This window comes from Aythya marila (genome assembly GCF_965140915.1).
Source record: "Aythya marila genome assembly, chromosome: 8".
Classification (NCBI taxonomy): domain Eukaryota; kingdom Metazoa; phylum Chordata; class Aves; order Anseriformes; family Anatidae; genus Aythya; species Aythya marila.
Window position 1 is genome coordinate 26,513,692 of NC_139049.1, and position 22,481 is coordinate 26,536,172.

General features: G+C 39.3%; 1 protein-coding gene across 5 annotated transcripts in view; it reads left to right on the forward strand.

Moving 5' to 3' along the window:
- ZFYVE9 (zinc finger FYVE-type containing 9) overlaps nt 1-22,481 on the forward strand; it is a 76,179-nt gene that overhangs the window by 17,030 nt on the left and 36,668 nt on the right. Inside the window, exons 1-3 of one of the 5 annotated variants that reach the window (XM_082766087.1) lie at nt 285-439; nt 16,009-16,113; nt 20,389-20,494. The exons of 1 other annotated variant lie outside the window; for it this stretch is intronic. The gene's annotated coding sequence lies outside the window, so the exon portion shown is untranslated. Of the gene's footprint in view, nt 1-283; nt 440-15,412; nt 15,452-16,008; nt 16,114-20,388; nt 20,495-22,481 lie in introns of those variants that run through there. 3 more of the 5 variants (XM_082766086.1, XM_082766089.1, XM_082766090.1) reach the window with 3 other exon arrangements.

Here is a 22,481-nt window from a genome sequence, read left to right on the forward strand (position 1 = left end):
GCGCCCGGGGGACCGCGGTCCCCTCCTCGCCTCGCCCTCTCCCGTTGTCGGGGCCGCCCCCGGGTCCCCCCCGGAGCTTGGCCGGGGCTGGGGGGCGGGCGGGCTCCGGCCGTGCCGGGTCACCCCTCCCGCGGCGGGGCGGGGGTGCGGCAGGCTCGGCGCTGCCTCCCCGGCGGTGCCGCAGTGCCGTGCGCTGCCTCTGGGGCCGGCCAGGGGGCGCTGGCTGCCGGCAGCTGCGGCGGCCTTGGCCGCGGAGCCAGCGAGCGAGGCCGGCTGGCGGCGGCGGGCGGGGAGGGCGGGCGCCGGCCTCTCTCCAGCGCTCGCAGGGGGCTCTGCGGGGCCCGCCCGGGAGCTGAGCGGCGGTGGTGGCGGCGGCGGAGCGCGGCCCCGGGGGATCCCCCTCGCCATGCAGACCCGGCGGCGCCTGCCGCCTGCCGAGGTGAGTGAGCACAGCCCAGCCGAGCCGAGCCGAGCCGAGCCGTCCGCCCCCAGGCCCGGGAGGCCGGGGGACCCCTCTCCCCAGGCCCCTACCGCCCGGAGCGAGGCCCCGCGGGCGGGGAGGGCTCCGCCGCCTCGGCCCGAGCTGCCGCCGCCTCGGCCAGGGGCTGGGGGGCTGCGGGTGCCTCCTCCTCCCCCGCCGCCCTTGGCCCCCGCACGCCGCCGAGGGGAGAGGGACGATCGCCCCTCAGCCCTCTCCGGCCGGTCCTGCGAGCCCCTTCCCCACTGTCCTTGGGTGCCTGCACTAGGCGACCCCTTCTCCCAGCTCCGAGGCTCCTGCAGAAGGACGAAGAGTCCTCGCCCTGCTCATCGCGGCTGGCAGCCGGAGCCTCCTCGGGACCCCCCGTGTGCCACCGGGGCAAGGCTCGGCTCGGCTCGCCCCGGAGGGAGCCAGCGGGCAGCTTGGGCTCGCAGCCCGGGGAGGGGAGGAGCCCTGCTTGCATCTGGTGCCCTTTTTATGGCCTGATCTCTGCTCCGGCCCCGGGCGCTGAATGTTACTCGCTCATCGCGATGTGTAACAAGTCACTCCCGCAATGGTGGTAGTGCCGGAGGGGGATGGGGCGAGCGGCGGCATGCGTTTTGTAACATCTCTAATGAGTGCCACCGTGGTCAGATCTCACCCGGGGAATAACCGGCACTTTTGGCGTGTCAGGCTTTCTGCAGAGGTGGGTTAGTTACTTGCTCATAAACGTTACGGTTCGATAGGTGCACATGATGGAGGGTGGCCGAAGGGCTGTTTTCATCTCTTAACCAGGCTGAGAAACAAGTAGCAGATGGCAATTGAGAGCCTTTCTGCTTTCAGCGTTCACTATCTTGTTTATTTATAGATATTCCTGGTTATTTTATGACAAAGCTTTTTATTTATTTATTTATTTTTTACACAGACTTTCATTCAATTCAGATATTAGAAGCTGACTGAATAAGGGATCTCAAGATCTGGCAGTCTTTATATTAAGCATGGTTGTATTAGATTAGAATCGCAGAATGACACTGCCCTCAATATTTTGTTTCAGGCCACATCCAAAACTGGAAGGGGCCCTATATAAACAAGTAAAATAAGAAAGACACTCTACTCAGATATAAAACCTTTTATTTTCTTTGGTTAGAATTTTATTGGCTAGGTGATGTTTTAAAACATAATTAACTTTTATTACCAAATCATTTTTGATTGCATGGGAGGAATCCAGATTTTAGATATACCTCCAGTGGTTGAAACAACATTAAAATCCTTTGTTACTGTATGAAGCCAATGGTGTGTTGTTGTTTTTTTATTTGTTTGTTTGTTTTGTTTTTAAAGTTATGCTATGCCATACAAAACTACAAGAACCAGAGAGGCAAAAATAAAAGTCTCTTCAGAGACTTGGAAAATTTGAAATGGAAGCTGAAAAAGGGCCTAAAATCAGGCAAGTTTCCCTCTAATTCAAGCTCTGATCTAAATCTAACAAGTTACATCTTCAGGCACGTTACACTGGATTCTATAATGGCCCGTTGCTTTACGGTGCCTTCTTTGGTGTGTGAAAAGGGAAGAAAATACACCCCAGAGCTGCAGTACTGAGTCCTGATATTTGGAGTAGCTTTGAGTCAATTATTAGGCTGGGGATTAAATACTTTCAAACACATGTTTTGGGATCTGAGGCCTGGAGCTAAGGCTGACATGAAATAGAGTGGCTTTTTTTAGGTTGGCATAACGTCTGGCTGTGACTGTCTCAGGGAACAAAGGTAGAAACTAAACAAAAAAGCAGTATTAAAACTTGTGGCCAAGGAATGATAAGCTTCTAATGTCCGTTGTGGCCTGTTCTGTGCAAACTTTAGCATAAAAGAGCTTGCTAGTTTTCTGGTTTACAGGTTCTTTGTGAAAAAATTACTTGAAATTATTTTGCAAAAGCTTTGCTGTTGAATAAAAGTTGGCTAGAAAGAAATGTCTCTTGGAATAAATTGTGTATTCATATTTTGTTGATCAGAATAATCTTTTTGATGCATTAAGGTGAGAATCTTTCAAATACATGTCAGTTGCTTGACAGAAAATAGATGAGGGCTAAAAATTGCAGTACACAGTTAGTATGTGTGCTGATGAATCAGGGATCTGATCCAGAACACTGTTGGAAGATACCTGTATATTTATAGACTACTTTGAAATTTTTATGTGAAAATTACTGCTTTTGTTTTGTTTTGTTTTAATTGCGATTGAGATTAAATTGTCTAAAGAAATTAAGACAGCCTGTTTTAGAACTCTGTCATTCCTTGTGAGACTTGAACTTTGGAATGAACAGAAATATGAACTGACATGCTCAGTTTTCCCTCCTGTTGTTTTTGTTATGCATTGAGAAATGTTTCAGACACTAAACAGTTACAAAAAGCTTTTTGTATTGGTAAGAAATGTATAATCAAGGGTAAATAGATGAAACTAAGTTAAAGTATGAGGCCTAGGTCATAGAAACACCTCTAGAAGCAAAGTTAGAACTAAAACTGTGTTGGCTGTAAGTGTTGGTTACATCTTGCAGCATTGGGAAAATTATGTCAACTAATGTCAATGGATGGGAAGTTTGAAAAGATATACAAAGAATCCGTCATTTACATAGTTGTTTCTACTGAAGTGTCTACTTAAATTAGAATTCAGGATACACATTCATACAAATGTATTTGACTAGCAGCTGGAGCAAAACATGCTATATTGTTATCCAAAGAATACGTGTGAGAAATTATTCTGAGTGAGATAAAGGTAAACAACCAGTATCACTATACATACAAGTATTTGATAGATAGAATTATTCTATTTTTACAGACAAATTTTTTTCCTACTTATTATTTAGGTGTCTGGTTAACAAACCAAAGTCTAACATTTATTTATTTTTAATTTGGCTGTTGAGATTCCTCGTAAACATTTCACATTTATAGATTGTAATGCGCACAGTTACATGTTAAAGAGCGTAGTTGTCAGCTGGTGAGGAGCTGAGGAGGAATGAGTGTGACTGTCCTAGGGTATTAAACTTTGTCATTCCTTTAAACGTTAGTTTCTAGAGAAAATTTTGAAACACTGAAGATCTTGTGACCTGGGATTAATGGAATGTGCACTCAGGGCTTTTGTCTTTGTTTCCTGAATGTGCTTTATGATGTTTTCTCTCTTTTGCATCACACACGTGCTAGGTTTGGGGAGGAAAGTTGCTATTTAGACTGCCGTAGCAGATAGGTGGAATAGGAAGAATACTTTTTGGGTAAAGTTTAAATGTATTCTTTCACTGAGTATTTCCAGTGTTGTTTTGCTGTTGTATTGCTAGAAGAGATAAGTAGAAACGTGTAATGTTGATACTTATTTTTCAGAAATAACAGCCCTCCTAGTAGTCTATCAGCATGAAATAGGCTGAAGGTGAATGGCAAAGAAAATCCATAAATGGTCACTTAAACTATTTTAAAGATCTTTACTAGAGTAATTACTAATCTATAAACACAGGTTAAAGGCAAATAGTATGTGGCCAGGAGCTTATGGGTGACAACACTGGGCAGATTGTTCCTTCAGAATTCTTTCTCTAGGTCTGCTCAAATGGGATTTAACTTAAAGAAATCCAGTCACCCCAGGCATAGTTCTGTTAGAGTAAAAAAAAAAAAAAAAAAAAAAAAAAAGTGGTAAACCATGTGAAACAAGTGTGGAGTCACAATCTGTAGATTTTCTGCATTTTAGAAAGTGTGGAGCTACAGTGCTCTCTGAATAGCTTCCGTGATTCTTTCAGTGTAAGTATAAACTAGGGCAATGGTTGTTTTGCCTTAGTTTAATTCTGTTATAAAGACCCATGAGGACCTTTAACATTGTTTTGCTGCTGTGTAAAATTCTGCGTGAAATTTGGTAATAAATATGTCAGTCTGACTATCTTATGTTTTGAAGTTTTGGTGTCCATATATTATTTTTTTTCTCATATCCTATCCCCAGTGTCCACTGTACATTGGGCAAATGACAATATGGGCTTCAGGCTGGATTTCTACTTGCTTTTATATATATATATATGTATTTATTTTGTACTTTTCTCTGTGTTCTTGAGCAGCAATTACTAACCTCCATATAGAATCATTTTCAGGTAATGCTAATGGCTGTACTCTTGGTATGCTGCTTCTATGTTGTATATAGAATATATAAATATTCTTTATATCTCTGATACTTCGATGGGAAATGAAGCTACGAATCTGCCTTATGAGCCTGGGGGTCATGATGGTATCAGTTATTTAAGGGAGTTTGTTGAGGGTCCAGAAGCATTCTGGTTTGCAATGCTAACATCAGCTTTGTTTTTCTGTCAAGGATTGTATTGCATGTTAACACTTTATATTTTTATTTCTATTTTCTGTACTACCCTCCTCTCCCCCCATGCCTTTTAATATCAACAGGAAGCTTGATGAGTATTTTTGAAGAGATTGATTGCCTAATGAAGTGGAGTAGGACTTTACAAGTGGGAATTTTTCTTAAAATTGTTTTGTTAGATTTCTGCTACTGGTTCAGTTCCAGCAAAGTAACAGAGATGGAAAGCTTTCTAATGAAGGCTTGAGGCATCAACCGATATTTTTGATAGTGTTGCTGAACCCTGTTTTAGGGTATGGCTTTATATATAAAACAAAGCAGTAAAGTGTCTTCACTAGTGTCTTCCTGTTAGTTAGCAGGGTTGGAGCTGAACTGCTGGTTGCAGTAGTTAGAAAAAAGAACTAAAGCCTAACATAGACAAAGCTGCAGCTGTTTTTTCTTCTATTATCTGCATATGAAAATACTTCTGTGTATTTTCACTTTGGTAGATTTCACCTTGGTAACTATTTTAGGACTGCTTCCCAGCAATTGATGATTAGTGACAGAGGAATTAGGCACGATCAGAGATGCTGGCAATGTTTTGAGCCTTTGCGTGTTGAAAAAATCTCTTGCCCTGTTAAGAGTTAGCAAATAAATGCAGTTTACCAAATTATGACTATTTTTACTGGTAATGTTTCATTATGAATCTCACTTAATGACTTCCTGTACTTCAGTTTTGCCAGAGAGCATTTGGGGGCCTGCCTAAAAAGGCAAATTATTTAGTATTTATTGTAAGTGCGGTGCCATTTTGTTGTTAGTGAAGTGGTAGCTGGCTGGAACCTGTCCTTCCACCTTCCCAGCATACAAAGAATCTAGGGTCATTTCCTACCAGGTGATGGTTTGAAGTTAGGCCACATTTATGTCAGAGATTGATGTGTGCTATTTCAATTACTGAAGTGCCATAGTAATACTTACTTCAGGATTCTTGCAGTTTTTAAAATTCCTGTAATGTGAAAGTTTTTGTTTACTTCTATGATATACTGAAACTCTTATAAATAATAGACTTCAATCTTTATACGTGAGTTCCGAGTACACCATTCATATTTCACTGCAAGTTTAAAATTTTATTTGGGGAAGTGATAGGGTGAAATACGTTAGAAAATTCACAGGAGGTTATCAATGGAGGAACGTATGCTGATATGTTTCTCTAGAAAATGGTACAGTGAACTTAAAAGGAGTTGGTGATGTTCAGTGCAAGGAGCAGATCAAAGAGCTTTCTAAATCCCATAATAGCTTCTCTATCTGTGAATGACACTGACTATTAGAGGAGCTTTTCTATTTCCAGATTCAGTTTTGTAGTGTCAAAACTCTGCTTTGAACTCAGTATACATGTTGACTTTGCCTGTTTGCACTCAACAAGTGATCTAGATGGTTGATTTAGGATCGCTAAAATAAAGGCCAAGCCATTTGTAACTATGAATTTACAGTAAATACAAAGTGATGATAAATTAAAGAAGAATTGGCAAATCAGGTGAATATGCATAAGATGTATTGCTTAATGTGTTGGCCAGTCAGATTATTGAAAGCTTGGGAGATGTTATAGAACAAAAATTGCAGATAGCTCCAGATTTGGGATTTTTTTGTTTCTTAGTTATCTTCTGTACTGTTATTTCTTATGTTTCTTTTAACCTGGTCAACAAAACTGTCCTCTCATTTCTTTCCTTTTCTTCTTCAACATCTTCATGTTGTTGTTGTTGTCAGTCTCTTATTTTTTGGATAGTTGGACTTGAAGAGGAAGGTTTAGGAGTGGTGTCATCAGCAGTAAGCTGTGGGGCTCGGGTTCCGGTGATCTGGATTCCTCCGGTCTATGCTGTGCCCACACCTCATTCTGATCCTGGGTGTGCCGCGCATCTGGCACCTGCAAGAGGTGCACTCTGCTGATCTGTCTGGGGGTGACTTGGGTAATCCCTGCCCCTGCTACAAGGCAGAAGAAAAAATGTGTTCCCTCTTCAAGTGCTGTGGTTGGGAGCTTTGCATATCAATTTAAACAAAATCAAATTTGTTTTCACACCAGACTGGGAAGTGCAGTGACTGAAGAGGTAGCATATTTGTTTTTTCTTCTTGTGTTGTAGAGCAAGAAAGGCAAGTGGGCTTGAAGAACTTGGATCTTACATCTCCATTTGTGTCCGCTCCACTAACTGTTGAAAAAGGGCAATGTTTGCTTGTCTTAGGACATCACAGATCCAGGGAGTACGCTGCCTGATGTCATGCAAGACTGAGGACAGAGAGCTGGGCTTGTTGAAGCTGATGCTCAAAAGTGCCTAATGGTTCTTGGGTGGAGTCATTGCAGCGTGTTGGTCCAGGCCTGCAGACTGATAAAGGAACTCCCATCACCCTAGCTGAAGCAGTGGGATTCTAAAAACACATTCATTTCTGATGGCCAGTTCTTTTCTGCCTGTAATCCTTCAGAATTTATGTGAGATTTTGTAAGTAGCATGGGAATTCTTTAAAGATCTAGACATGGAGAGAACAGTGCTTCATTATGAAGTAGAAGATACGTTGAATGAGTTCTGTATCGTAAACTGAATCTGATGTTATATGTACCCGAGTTCTCTGAGGTGCTTTATTTGTAAGCATATTGTTCTACCATCATTGGAATGAAAAAAGCTTGTAATCCTGGAGAATGAAATCCTTTTTGCCCCTTAGTATCTCTTCCCTTCCTTCTCCTCTGCAGTAACCCCGACATTCTCACATAACACCTTAATTCTGTTTTTCCAGAGCTGTGTGGATATTGATTGCCCAGCAGGTTGCTGCCAAAAATACATAGAGCAGCTGAGTTCTGCTTGCCTTTCCCTCAGAGAAGAGCCATTTGCATTTGTTTTTACAGTGCAGATACTAATTTTCATGAACAATTTTTTTTGGGGGGAAAGACCAGCATTAAAAATAGTAAGCAAACAATGTGCTTCCGTAATCTTCATTTCCACGGGAAGTCAAATAAAAAATACAACACTTGATAAGCAATAGTACTGAGCACTGGCCCAGTACATAAGTCCTCTTCTAATTTGTGTTACTGAGGCTGGGAATATTGAGGTTTCTTAAGAGGATGGAGAGGACACAGAAATTACGTGTTTAAAATATACCACTTAAACTATACCCAGTGAACCAGTCAGGTCAATGTAATTTTTATTCCTTATCTGCACTGTAATGCAGATAAACGAACATTTAATATGAACTGAGATTGCATAAATGGCAAGTTCCCTCTGCCTGTTAATTTCTTGGGAATATATTTAGCAGTCTTTTTGAAATTGCACGTTTTTCTGCCCTACGATGGAAATGCATGCTGCTGGCTGCTTCTGAGGCTTGTGTTTTGTAGCAAAAGACACAGCTAACTCACTTGGAGCTCTCCTGAGGTCAGTGCTTCAGTGCATAGCTCCTCTCTGGGGGCTGGCTGGTTGGATAGCCCTGCAGAGCACATTACTGGTCAGCGTGTTATGAAGTTGCTTTGTGAGCGGGATCTTGGTTAGTTCATAAAGAGTATGGTTTTGATCTTTTATTTGGTGATTTTAAAAGTATGCATAAAGCACGCTTGGTAGGTTATACTATTATCAGATTGCTTTAAACAGCATGTATGTTGAAATAGCCACTTAACTGAAACGTCAGATTGCATTGATTGTAAGGATTTCTTACTGTATTTTTGTCTAAATGATGAAGACTGAATAAAACCCCTGTATACTTATGTATCATGCTGCTCTTCCTCAATTCTTTTATTAATATAACTTAATGTCATTACTGTAGCATCAGTCTACCTACATACTTTAGTACTTCCAAGAAATTTAATATAATTAATACTGACATAATATCCTTTACATTGTATTTACTCTAGTTTTAGTTAATATCACCTATAAAATACATTTTAACCTACCATGGATATTTTTGCATAGATTTTTTTTAATTATTTTTGTATACCCCTGTAGAATGAACCTGGGTGTTAAATGATGAGAAATAAAACTTTGGTGGGCAATAGATATGTGTATATTTAGTGTCTTTGTTCCCTCATTCTTCACCTGTAATGCACTTCGTAGTTGTATTCTCTCTTCTTTTACCATTAAGCTTCATTTCTGTACAGCTGACTTGCAGATGTGGTAGTACCATCTACTTTGAGGAAATGCAAAAAGTGGCACTCCTGTATTAAATGAAACTTCTCTGAACCTGGGCTTTCAGACAGATGCTTGAGGGAAGCAGGTGGGTGTGCTGATCCTGGCTGTTGGACACCTGGTGTTGTATATGCCCAAGTCATATTCCACACTGCAGACAGCTGAGGGCTTTAAATGGATTCCTGAAGGTGCCATGACATCAATAAATAATGACGAGAACAGTGAGGTTGAAACATGGGGTTTTTCATTCCTTTTGTCAGAGAAAGAAGGAAGCATGGGTAAGGGAGAAAGAAAATGGTTGCAGCAAGAAGTGAGTGAGGAAGGAATGTATTTAAGGGGGGAAAACAAGACGAACAGACAGAGAATGGAACTCAAGAATATAACAGTAGTCTGAAAGGGGAGAAGAAAGAAAAAATGTAGGGATCCATGGCAGTGCAGAATGAACCACCTTATTGGTGGGCGAAGGAATTGCCAAGGTCTCTTACTTCTCGGGTGTCTGAGAAATGTTGCATCTGAGTTTTTGGAGGATTTGGAGACCTTAGAGTCCAAAAGATTTCTGGAAACAATGTCTTGACTCATTAATAATGAATGCTTTCTGAAATTCTGTTTTGTATCTTTTAAGTCTTTATTTCCTTTGACTACAATGTTGCAGAATTATGGGCACTTAGTTTTATAACTAAAACTTTTCTGAGTCTAACATACATTTTGAGCAAATGTCCTGATTGATATATTGCACCACTGGAGCAAGAAAAAAAGCTTTGACGTGAATATGAATGCAAGACACTCACCAGTTCTGTTGGTTAGTATCTAGTCCCTTCAGCACTGTTAAAAGGATGTTAATGGACCTCAGCGCAAATGAGAATCATGCTCAGAAATAGCAGTGCAGCCAGTTTCAGTACACACTGTTGCCATGGTTGTGTCGAGGTGTATGGAGTGAGGTACTCATTACAGATGACTTGAGACGTAATGCACGGTGAGCATCAGTAGGGTAGGTAGGTCCTGGTCACAAACATGTGGGAATGAACTTCTCAACGTTTGACAAGACAAGAATTGTTCATAATGTGTTAGTGATTGTCTGTGTGTGTCTGTATATATGCTGATATATATTGTCTGTATATGTATATAGCAGGTTAATCTCAGATACTATACTATAAATAGGTCAGTACAATTGGAGAAATAAACTGCTAGTAGGAATTAAAAGTTACTTCTTTTGAGATAATTTCAGGTTGAAGGGAGTGTGAGAGAAACATTCACAGATCTCTGAATCTATTTTCAGAAACACATGATGATCCAGCTCTGCAAAACACAGGATCTGGGAAATAATAACTGCTTGCTGCCTCTAACGATGCTATTTCCTATTAAAAGAATATATGGGAAAGATTATAGAAAGCTGTCGTTACAAAGCTATTAAATGAATAAAGATGACTACAGCAGCGTTGGAAAGAGGATGTATCCAGCCGTGTTGATAAAGGTAGCTTTAGTAGCAGATTGACTGATGTTCAGTAAAAAGTGCCAGTAGACTTTCAGACTGCTTTTCTGTACAGATTGCCCTTTCTCTAAAGAGCAGCTGAGTGCATAAATTGTGTTGCTTCTAGCAGCTTCTCTCCCCAGTGGGCACAACTCAGAATTGATGGGCTAGGAAATGGTAGCAAAGCGGTTTCCCTCTGCCCGCTGTCCTTTTTATCTGTCCCATTCTGGTTGTGTGGCAATTCTGGCTTTTATTATCAGATACAGATCTTGCTAACGGCACCTGCAAGTATGGCTCCCCTGGGGTTTTAGAAAAAGGACAGTTCCTTGGCGTTTAATTAGTGATTTTAGGCGACCTTAGTCAGTTTCTCACGTATTGCCCAAGCCTAAGAAATACCTGAAACAAAGATCTGTGTGTTTGGGATTTGTTCTTGCTTCTACCCTACATTAGAAAGAAGGAAAAACTTAAAAACTATTACAACACAGGATTAATCTGCTCTGAGATGTATAGCGTGTAACTTGAAATAATTTTACTCTTCAAATCTTTTAAGCTTTAACTTCTAATAGTCAAATTGTTGTTTCTCAAGTACAGAAACATCTCAAGCCTTTGAATAAAAGCTACATGTCCATGATGGTCTTCAAGTGTTTTTAAAAAGCAAATTTTGGCATTGAAAACATTATGTGGAATCCATGCACAAATGAAGAAACATGGCTTCATATTAATTAACGTTTAATACACTGTGAATGGATTCTTTGTGGTTTACAATATTTTAAACTTAGGGTTGTGTAAAGCAGTGTTGACAACGCAGGTATGTAAGACGCTACATTTTGAATTGAGCTGTATGAGCATGTGAGTAAGTTCAGGAAAGGATTTTCTCTTTTACCTAACTACTCCTCTGGAAAAATTTGCATTGAAGGCAGCACTGCGGTGTAAACCTAGCTATTTGTTCTTTACGGGAACCAGTTGTGGATACTTTTCGAGCCAGTCGAAAGCAGTTATATAAGGAGGACATGTGGTTCTTGTCTCCAGGTGCTGACGGCCCGGCCTCTGTAGTGTGCTGAGAAAGTATGGGCTTTTTGGCAAGACCGGTTTTTGTGTCAAGAAAATAAATCATTTTCTTTCTCCTTGAAATAGTAAGAAAGTAGGAAATGGACTTTATATTCTACTGTAAGGTCTTATAAAGCAGGTGTCCTTCTCTGTTGGGTCGCTTTCTCTTATTTACTGAAGGACAAAGGTTGGGAAGGTTGCTGCAATTTTTCTCGTCTCCCTGTTACTTTTGACTGTGATACTTTCTGCAAGGCTTCTTTGAAGTTGCTGCTCTTTTGACTGCCTTACTGCTGCTCTGGCATGCGTGAATGTCTCCTTACGGAAACTTGGCTGGAGACAAAAGTGAAAATAATAGCTTTAAAATGGCACGGGGAAAAGTAAAGGGAAAAAATGCAAACATTAGTGAAATAATTAGAGAAACTGTGTTCTGCTTTAGGCGTCATCCATCTCTATTTGTGGAATTGATTGGGAAAAAAAAAAGACAAACCAATGCAACACTGAAATAGTTTATCTTTTGTCAGCATTTGCGGGTAGAGAGCTGGTACAAAGTGTTGTGTTCCACCGAAATAGCCTGCCATGCCTTAATCTACTCTTTGGTTAATTTGCATTGAATAGGAGGAACGTCAGGGAATTAAGGTAAATAAAACAAGCAATACTTGGTCATCATGGGGTTTTGGTGCAGGAAAAGGGTAAGCAGAGACTGTCTTGTTAATATTTGTTATATCTCACCTCTTGCTGCTGTTTTTAGAATTTCTTATTAAATGGATCTAAGACAAACTTTGATGGTATTTTTTAATCCTGAAGTGTTTCTTAGACAAGGTATTTTTGAAAAATTCTGTTGCTATTTTCTGAGCCTCCATTAATAAATTAGTTTTTTTTTTTTTTTTTGGTCACATTTCATGGCTGCTGGTTTCATTTATTAAGAGAACAATTTGTGTTGAAATGTTTATTTCGTGGCCCAATCTGAAGCCCTTGCCACTGCAGGCATTTTCCTGCGTGTGAATTAGATAGTGCTAATGCTGGGTCCCAAACAATTCATAACGCCTGCCCTTCTTGTGTTTGGCACCCACGAGAGGAGAACAGCCCTGTACTGTCTCTGTGCAGAATGAATAGATGTTTGAGAATTGATGAAGTTCAGAAAGATAATTGCATTGGAGACTGAAGCTTGCTTTCATTCATTTAGTATGGACATGCACTGTCCATATGGGCACTGTTGTGACAGTGTGTCCCGAGACTGGTCCGAGGGCTGCTTTGAGGGAGCAGCTTTCCTAGGTAGTAAATTGTCTTTCTACTTACATTAATTCTTGACAAGTAATACAAACACATATTCATGTAAAACTTAACTAAAAGTTGCTGCTTCATTTGAGAAAAGGAACTGTTATGAAGTGCCAAACTGTTGGGTGCAAGGTACATTGCCATTATTCCAAACATTTTAGCACTTGAGTGAGGAAGAAGCCGCAGCTTTTCCATGAGTGAGTACTTAGTTTTCAGATTAACTGATCAAATGATTAAAATAATTCATACTCTGTAATTGATGTGTCCCTGCTACCTATTTCCACTCGTGTTTAAATTTACCACTTTGCTGTTAATGTAAGCCTCTGCTATGGTTTCTTGCTGCGGTTTTTATTCTTGCAGCGTTTGGGACTTGAATATGCCTGCTGTATGTTGTGTCCCTGAATCTCCCATCTCATCGTTCCAGAGTGTAGACAAGTAGGAAGTTCAGATTCCAGCGTTGAAATCTGGGTTTGCATTTAAGATAATGCCTTATTTGACTAATCTTGCAACAATAAAGTGCCTTAAAATGGCTGCAGATGTATTCCTGCCTACTCAGACATCTTCTCACTGGTAGCACATTATAGAGGAGCTGTAGTGTAGTTAAGAGTTGGATCCTTGCCAGTAGATGGAAGCATTTTTTAGCATCTCTTCATGCTTTGAGCTTTCTGCATTTTTTTACATAGTATTGAAATTGCTGCTTTTTCAGTCTCTTTCCATTTATTGTAAGCTATTCCAATTTGTGTTAGCTCAGATTCCTTCCATTTGGTATTGTAAACATTTTTTACATTCTTTTTTGTGGAAGATATTTCTAATCTTATATTTTTAGAGCTCTTTTCTTCTATTCTTCATCCTCTTTTTATTCTAGGCACGTCTCTGCTTGTCAAATTTCTCTTCAATTTCTGTTTTGCTTTTGCAGTAATTGGCAGACACCCTCCTGGAGCTCCTGAGGGAAATCATACATGTAGGGTTATAACCAAAGCAGCACCTGAGTGATATCACTGTAGGGCAGGAGACAGAGAGTTCAGCCAACCATCAGCACAAGAGATAAGAAACTGAGAAATGCTCAAAGTAAGCAAACTGGAACAGCAGAGACACTGGGCCTCCTTCTCTTAGAATCTTATGTTCAATAGGAACACAGTTTGAGGTGGAAATATATGTGTTTTATTTTCCTTTTTTAAGTGTGATGGAATCCTTTTCTAGCAGTGTGTATGAAAAGCCTTATAATCACTAGGTTTTGCACTGTTGTGAATGTTCTTGGCTCTCCTTTGTAGTTATTCTTTTTGTCCCAGGTTCTGTTTTAATATATATCCCTTACGTTAACTTCTTATTGGAAAAAGAACTTTGTTGTCAGCTTACGGGTAATTTTTTCATGGAACTCAAATGTTACAGTTTACTTTTTTTTTTTTTTTTTAATTGCTCTGTGTATAAATATGCAGCATTCATATCTGTAAGCATGCTTTGATTTTAAGCATTGATCTTTGTAAGGAGAAACGGCTGCTGAGAGTAAATGTTGAACTGTAAACAGAAAGCTCTAGGACCTCCAGGTAATACTTCAAAGCTTTCTTCAGAAACTGGTAACAGTTGATAGAATGTGTTCATCTGCGTTACGGGTAACAAAGTCATATGGGAAGAATGGAACAAGGAAGGTGGATCAGAATAAAAGCAAGGAGTAGCAAAGCTGTATGGTTGCCCTGAGCACCGCCTGCCTCGCCAGCTTGTTGGCTTAGGGCACTGCTAACAGCACAGCATGGTTCAGCTGCGGGTTGCTGGGTCTGATCCATTCCTGGTTGGTAAGGATGGAAGTTTGTGGTTAATGTATGACCGACTGCTTAGCGGGAAATATGTTTGATGTTCCTGACCCAGTTGACAGGCCTCATCATAAATCACAAACAGAATTGTCATTAATTGATCCATCTTGTTAAAGGGGTCATGGAAACTGAATCATTTTCCTCCATCTACAGGCCAGGAGGGAACGTGGTGATGATACAAGTAGCCCTGCCATATGTACTTCACATCCCTTTAAAAAAAACTCATAATTTGAAGCCTTTCAGTGGAATTACATGTTCCTAGACCTTCATTTTTGCATGCGTATTAAATCCATCTGAAGAACCTTGTAATGCAATAATTGCTACTATTTCCCAAATATCCAAAATTTGTCTTAGCTTATAGAAGTTGAAATATACATGGCATCAGAAATTTACTTTGCGTGCAGGTACACCAATTCTGTTGGCTTGTACAGCTGAGTGATTTTTTCCTGAGTTGGGAAAGAGTACTACTAAGAATGCTGCTGTTCAGTTCATTAGTTTCCTGGAATTATTGCTGTAGTTTATTTCTGAAAAGAATAATAAACAACCCTGGGAAAGTTGTAGTATAATGCTGAATATTGCTTTCATGCATGGAAAATGATTTTTTTCAGCTCTGTTTATTTTGTTGGAGTTCTAAGGTATTTTTTTTTTTCTAACATGCTGCTGCTTTATCAGAGCACTAGTAAATGTTTCAGCTACCTAACAGGTCGAACACCAGCACCAGCAAACCTTAAAACACAAACTTTTCTCAGTCAGTCCTTGTTCTTGTTTGGTTGTTTGTCATAAATAGCCTTTTTTTCTTTGTTCATGGTTGTGTTGGATTCTTGAGCTGCATTGACTACTAGGAAAATGAGCACCAAACCTAGAGAAATGCTCTGGTTAGGAGAACAAGGTACTTTCTTCTGAAGACTCTTGTCTGCCTGTGTCCTCCCTGCTATGAAAGGTTGATGCCGTTGTGTTTTTTAAGAGAATAAGTATTCTGGAAGTGAAGGTTGTCTAGGATTGTAGGAGGAATAATTTGAAGACAAAAACAGTTGTTTAGTTATAACAGAATCAGTGGGAAGCTGATAAATGCAGTTTACAGAATTCAGAGGGCCATGAATTTTTCTAGAGTATCAAGCTACTAGCTTTTTATTTTTGGAAGGCCTATTGTAGTGTAGCATAATTAACTTCAGAGACTACTTTTATAAATTAAGCACTACAGTCAAGGTCACCGGGGATACAAGGGCAGTTGGAATTGCTGTCTCACTCTGTGGGTTTACAATTAAACGAAGAATAATTGTCGATAGGTAGCAATGTGTTTTTTCATCAGAATATTGGAGTGCAATACTGACACAGTGCATAGATCCCTGAATTAAAAGCTGCAAATATAATGTAAATCATTTAAAGGCTTGCAGCATTTACCAAATGTGCCTGTGTTAGCAGCAGTCATGCATTGAAAAAACCTGGTTTGTGGCAGAATTACCAGTTATAAAATGCATGTTTATATTTTCTTTTTAGGATCAAGTAGAACACACTGATTCAGCAGAACTGGCTGGTTGTGCTGCAGTCATCATGAGTAGGCACAGGGTCATTCGTTTCTTAACATATGTATAGGAGAAAAAGGTAAGAGGCAAGTTCTGCTTTAGAATATAATGATTCAGCGGTGTTTATGTGAAATGCATGTGTTCTTATGTATGCCTGTGGATGTATAGTTCTATGCACACCCATGTATATGTACATTATCTTGTGTACAAGACGATGGAGTATTTTTAGCATTTGGGATTTTGTTCTTTACTGAGAGTAATTGCCTTGTTTTAGAGCAGAGATGTGTCTTGTTTTCTTTGGGGGTGGGAAGTGGGCAAAGTCTTTCTTCCTCAGTCTGTGCTGTAGGCAGATCTCATCAGTTAAAAATACAGCTATTGCTGAACTCTCTCAGCAAGCTGTTCAGTACAATAGAGGTCCTTGACTTTCTCCTCCCAGGGGCAAATAATATAAACGTCATTATAGGGAGCTGCAAAAATATGTGGACATTGTTTCCCGGGGTTGAAGGAAGTCCTCAGGAGCATTGGATCTAACAAATCAATTTGTCCAGTTGATACACAGATCTGTGTTGCTACACTATGAGAAGATCACATTTTCTGGACTCAGAAACTCAGGATGAATGAGCAATGTTTATTTTCAGTCTGGTCATGCCCCTTGTGACTTTCATATTAGGAGTCTTATATATTTTTGTTGAGTGCTATTATAAACTATTTCAGTAGTTTGTTTAGCAAGAGTTTACTGAAACGTGTATATTTAGAGTTTTATATTGAAACAGAATAGTCTGCACACAGGGCAGCATTATAGGAAGTCCTGAATTCTTATTCTGCTTCTTTGTATGCTCCCAAATTTGTAGGCCTTTTCTATGAGATTGGTAGTTATCTTATTACCTTGTGGCACATTTTTTATCATAAGTGTGATATGTTAGTGTGATCGTGTGCTGGTTCTTTGCTCTTAGAGTCAAGAAAATTGGAAGGCTGTCAGTTCCAGTGGGGAAAAATTCTTGAGGGTAATGTGGGAGGTCCAGAGCAGAAGATCATGAGTAATCTAATTCTTCATTGTAGAGACCAAAGCAAATAAGAGTCTTGCCACTTTGCAGATATAACACAAGGCCTATTTGTACACATCCTTTCCCAAGAAGAAGCAGGCATGTAGGAGCTGTCTTGAGAGGCAGCCTCCAAGGTTAAACCTGTTCAGAATACCAAGTAATATTAAGGAAGATTTTTGTGTCCCTCCCCTCTCTCTCCCTCCGTCTCCAGTAATCAGTTAAAGTTTGTTTTATGTCTAGATGCTCAGATGGCAAGGATAGTGATTCTGGATGTATTTCTGACACAAACATTCTGGTACGTGCACCTTTATATTTAGACATTAAGGGAGGGTAGAGCATATAAGCTTGATAAAATGTAAGTGCTTAAGTTTTACAGATTAAGAAGATAAGCCCTATGCTGTTGTATGAAAAAAATTGATAAGTAAAACAGACTTTCTGGATTATGCATGGTCTGTGATCCAACAGGAGCTTGAAGATAATCTGATTGACAGATTGCATGTTCCCATTAGCTTTTTGCTGTGAAAGACAGGAGATGGCTCTGCAATGGGTGAAAGTTGATCTAGGGTTCTGGCCTTACTGTGCCAGTATAATGGTGGTAGCCATTATATTCTTTTTTTGGGGGGATACAAAATGAAAATATTCTGCTACTTAGCATTTTTTGCCTATAATTTGTCTTTTCTGCCAGATCCATGGAGGACTTTGAACTGTGTTTTGGAAACTTCATCTTGTGGTTTTCACAGGGCTGGTGATTTATGTCTTCTTTTGCTCGCACTGGCACCATATCCTCTTCTTCATATTGTTCATCCCAATATATACCGATTTAGGAAATGTTTCATTTTTGGCAGCATAAAGCTAAAATCACCATTGAACTTTCTTTCCAATTTGCTCATGTCTTCATATTCACCTTTCCAGAGTTTCAGTTGTGTGTTTGCTCCTCAGCTCCTCTCCATGCAGTGGCCTGGGATAGTTGAGCAATAACATTAAAGAGATGCATAACTATAAATGATCCGTTAAAAATGTCATTTCAGCCTTTATACTAGGAGAAAGTTTGGGACTAGAATAATGCCAAACCTGGTCCAAACTTTTATAGTAGTACCAGTGAGTTACAATTAAAGTTTCCAAAGACCTGTAAAGGAATAAGTTTGGTTTTATTTATTTTAGGTAGGAAAAATATTTAAAATAAATTCTAAACCATGGAGACAATAGCTACCTGATTATTGTAGTGTGCTGTGTTAGAGCATTTTGTGTTATCTCTTTTGATCTTGAGTTGCTGGCTATGCAGACTTGAAGTATTACCTCTTAAACTGGCAAATATTTGAGTTGCTGACAATGCATTGGTCAAGAAGCATTGCAGGTATCTTAGGAACATAAGTCCTTGTCCTCCTTTTCTGTCAGTAAGAGGGCAGTAAGGACTTCTGTGGGTTTGGCAATGTTTGTTTTTTTTTTTTACTCTTGGACAGAAAATCAGAAAAAGTGTGTGTGTGGGGGAGAATGTTCTTTTATATAAAAATAATAATTTTAAATGTTAGACGTGAGGATTTGCAGCTGGCCTTTTCTGAGACATACCTACTTGCATAGACAAGGAGATCTCATTTAGAGTGGCTGTCAGCTTGGTGACTGTGAGCTTAAAAATAAAAGATTCTCTATATATCCTGGCACATCAGTAAGTGAAATAACAATAATGTTATAAAAGGTCTCTTCTCCCCAGTTTGGATTATGAGCATCCATCACTCTGGATTTTGGCTCATTGCATACTTATGCACTAGCATTTGAACTTCAGAATTCCTATGGTTACATATCATAGAATCACGGAACAGCTCAGGTTGGAAGGCACCTTAAAAATCACCCAGTTCCAACCCCCTGCCACGGGCAAGGATGCCACCCACTAGGTCAGGTTGCCCAGGTTGCTCAGGGCCTCATCCAACCTTTATTTGTTTACATGTGGTTCTCTTTATTTAGAATTCTTAAAAGTAAAGTATAGAAAAAATCCCTCTATCCTACTGGACCAAAGTTAAACTCACAAATATTAGGGGATTCATTCTTAGATAGTACATATTTTAATAAGATAATAATTTCAGAGTTGTTATGAAGTATTAACTATGTTGGGACTGTAAGGGAGTGGGGATAAAATTCTAAGTCTTGTTTATATTATGCCCTTGTTGTTGTTAAACATGGTTTCCTAAGTCTGAACGCTTGTATTTTTAATGCTATAAAATCACAACATAAAATTTAAAAGCCAAACCTTGACTAAAATAAATCAAAATAGTAACACTTATTGCGAGCTTCTGACATTGCTCTTTGGTTAGGTATAATCCTGTTGATTTTTATGACAATCAACAACCAGCTAATATAGGACTAGATTTAGGAAATGCTAGGGCAAACATGACTTAGATTGTACTTGCTCCAGTGTATATAGATTTGAGTTGGTTCTGACTTTCATCAGGCTTTCAGTCAGGTTTCAAATTTGGATGAATGGTCAGATCAGAATTTTTTTAGGTGTCTAAAAGCTACCCAAAGTCAAAATGCAGTGGTTCAAAGTTACTTAAAAGCATGTTTTGACCCACTGTATAGTCAGCATAGCATTCCCTCCCCATCAACTTGCTTGTCACTAATCATTATCTTCCCTAAAATAAGCAAAACAAAAATATCATTGCAATGCCTCTGTTTCTTTGGGGCCACCACTACTAAGGTTTGTGTTTATGGCCAAGCAAATGACTGGATGCCCTTTTTGACAATGCAAGTGCATGGAAATCTGAGGGCAGTGGTTTCAGACAGTGGCACAGTTTAACTCTGTGGAACACAAAGAATTTCATGTGATACTTTTCAGTCTTGCTTCCACTGACAAATAGTCTTTGCATCATTAACCTTAGTAGTGGGCCTTTGCTAGACTGGAGTATTATCATTATAATGTAAATTAAGTCCATTATAAGTGGATGTGAAATGATACCGTATTTAGTACAAAAGGGTCTTACTATGGTGCATTAAATTAGGTTGATGATTAGAAATCTGAATGGAAGAAAAAAATCAAGTGAAATATTCATTTGGGCAGATTCTAATTAACTTTTCAGTACTTGGTATTCACAGAGCTGGTAACGATGCTTCCATCAAGGTATGGAAATGAGTCAGAGGGAAAGGTGCAAGAGAACCTCCAAACTCTTGCAATTTGGTTGTAGTTTAAATGAGTTTAGTATTTGTACGTCTAATAAGAAATATCTGCATTTTAATGTTATTTTGGTTTAATTATGTAGTAAATGTAATTGTTTTAGTTAAAGTGCTATGACAGATTTTTAATACAGTGACTTGGTGGGCAGGTTGGATAGCTTGGGAAGACCTTACAGTAGGTGTCTAAGGGATCAAAGAGTATACCCTGTCAGAGCTAGAGGTCAGACCCTGGCTTTGCATTCTTCAGGAAAGCAGGTATGTTAGAGAATGTAAAAGGTTGATTTTTTTTTTGAAATATGCCCTTTGATCATTGTGCCTATCTTCTCCATTGCTTATGTTGTAATATGTGCATCTGTGTACAATAGGTGATTTGGCTAATCATCTAGATATTTTTCTTGCAAAAGGAGCTAATCTTCAATTATAGAAGACAGGGGAAATCTGGGGGTTTGTAAGGTAATAACTCTTTTATCTCTGAATTACTTTGCAAATGTTTTTTTTTTTTTTTTTTTAGATGATACTTCTTGCAATTTCTAGGTTGCCATTACACTATTTTTTTTAAAAAAAGTTGGCTGTCTGCATATATCTTTAAAGTGTAATTTAATCTGATTAGATCACATAGTGATGTATTTACATTGTAACATGATGTCCTATTAAAAACACCACACAGCAAATTTGAGGTCAACCTAAAAAACTTGAACTAAGCATTTAGTGATATTGTATTGCATGAGTTTTTTGAACTAACAACCTAATCCTAGCTGTTGCCCATAATAACACAAAACTGCATTTAATGTTGTAATTGAAGATCTTGGTTGATATTTCCCTCAAATCCAGATACTATAAGGAAAGTAATGTCTACTTCTAAATTGGAGAGTTCATCTGACTTGTTTCTTGTGCTGTATCTCTAGTGTAAAGGAGCAAGTTTCTGGTTGAGCTGGAGTCTAGCTGTCAGGTCTAACACTGTTTCTTACTGTAAAACAAGGTTCTCACCCTCTCCTCCTCCATTTCTGTATTTCACAACATTGAAAGCCAGTTCTGGAGAGAATAAGGCTGTTTTGGATGATGTTCAGAGAACAGATCAAATTGAGGTCACTCTTTATGGTATATAGGTTATGGCACACATTTTGCAGTGAAAATGTCTTCGCTGGTAGTGAGTGTTTTCAAGAAATGAATCGTGGTGTCTTGTTGCTAGAAGCCTCCAGTAGCGAGACCATCTTCCTACTGTTAGGACAAAAATGGTATTTATTATGTGGAGGTGTAGAAGGTTACTTAAATGCTTAGATTTTTTTCTTTTTCATTTCTCACTTGTTGTCTTCCTTTCTAGCCTGTGAGTATTATCTTTTGATGAGAGTACTTACTCCTGTGCTCTTTGCTATGTTTTTGGTGCCTGCCTATCATGGAAACAAGGATTATTAAGGCAGGCGTTTTAAGAGCTAGCATAATTCAAGTAACACCCGTGTACTCCTTTAACAACTTTACAAGTATGAATCTTGAATCTATGAATCTGGGAAATGAGGAGTGAAACAGAGTACTGCAAGCCTAGTAAGCATTAAAAAAAACAGAAGCACAGGAAGTTTAGGCTACTTGTTCAAAGCCACATGAGCTAATCAGTGGTAGGGTGAAACCAAAAGCTGGGTTTTCAAATTGTTACTTAGCTGACTTCATAGTTTTCTGGATGACATTATTTTCTGACTGATGTTGGAGCAGTTTTGCACTTACCGTTATGGTGGTCCTTATGGTTAGACATTAACCATAGTACAAGGAGGGTTGCTCTGGCATCATCATTTGACTTTTAAAATGTCTTAAAGGCTGTTGCTGGCCTTGATGTCTTCTGTTTAAATGCTCAGGTGGGGGTCAATGTTTTCCTTGAATGTAAGAAGATGAGGCAATGAGGGCAAATGCATAGGACTGGCTTTGATGTTTTCAGTGCAATATTGTTTAATATTAGCTTTGCTCATTGGTTACCGTAGCATTTGGTAACTACTGACAAAAACTCCTCTTCCCTTCCTCCATGTTCATTGTGGTGGAAAGAAAATCTCAGTGGTCTAAATAAGACTGAAAATTGTATTGATATATAATGAAAATAAAAGCTTGAGATAAGAGAAAAAATACACTTTTCCTATATAGGTTGCATTTTACAGAGCTTAAGCTAACGCTGAATAAGAAAGAACTACATGGCTTTCATTTTTGTTATGTTGCCCTAAAGAGAAGTTTCTAAATATGGAATTTCTAAATCTCGGAATTC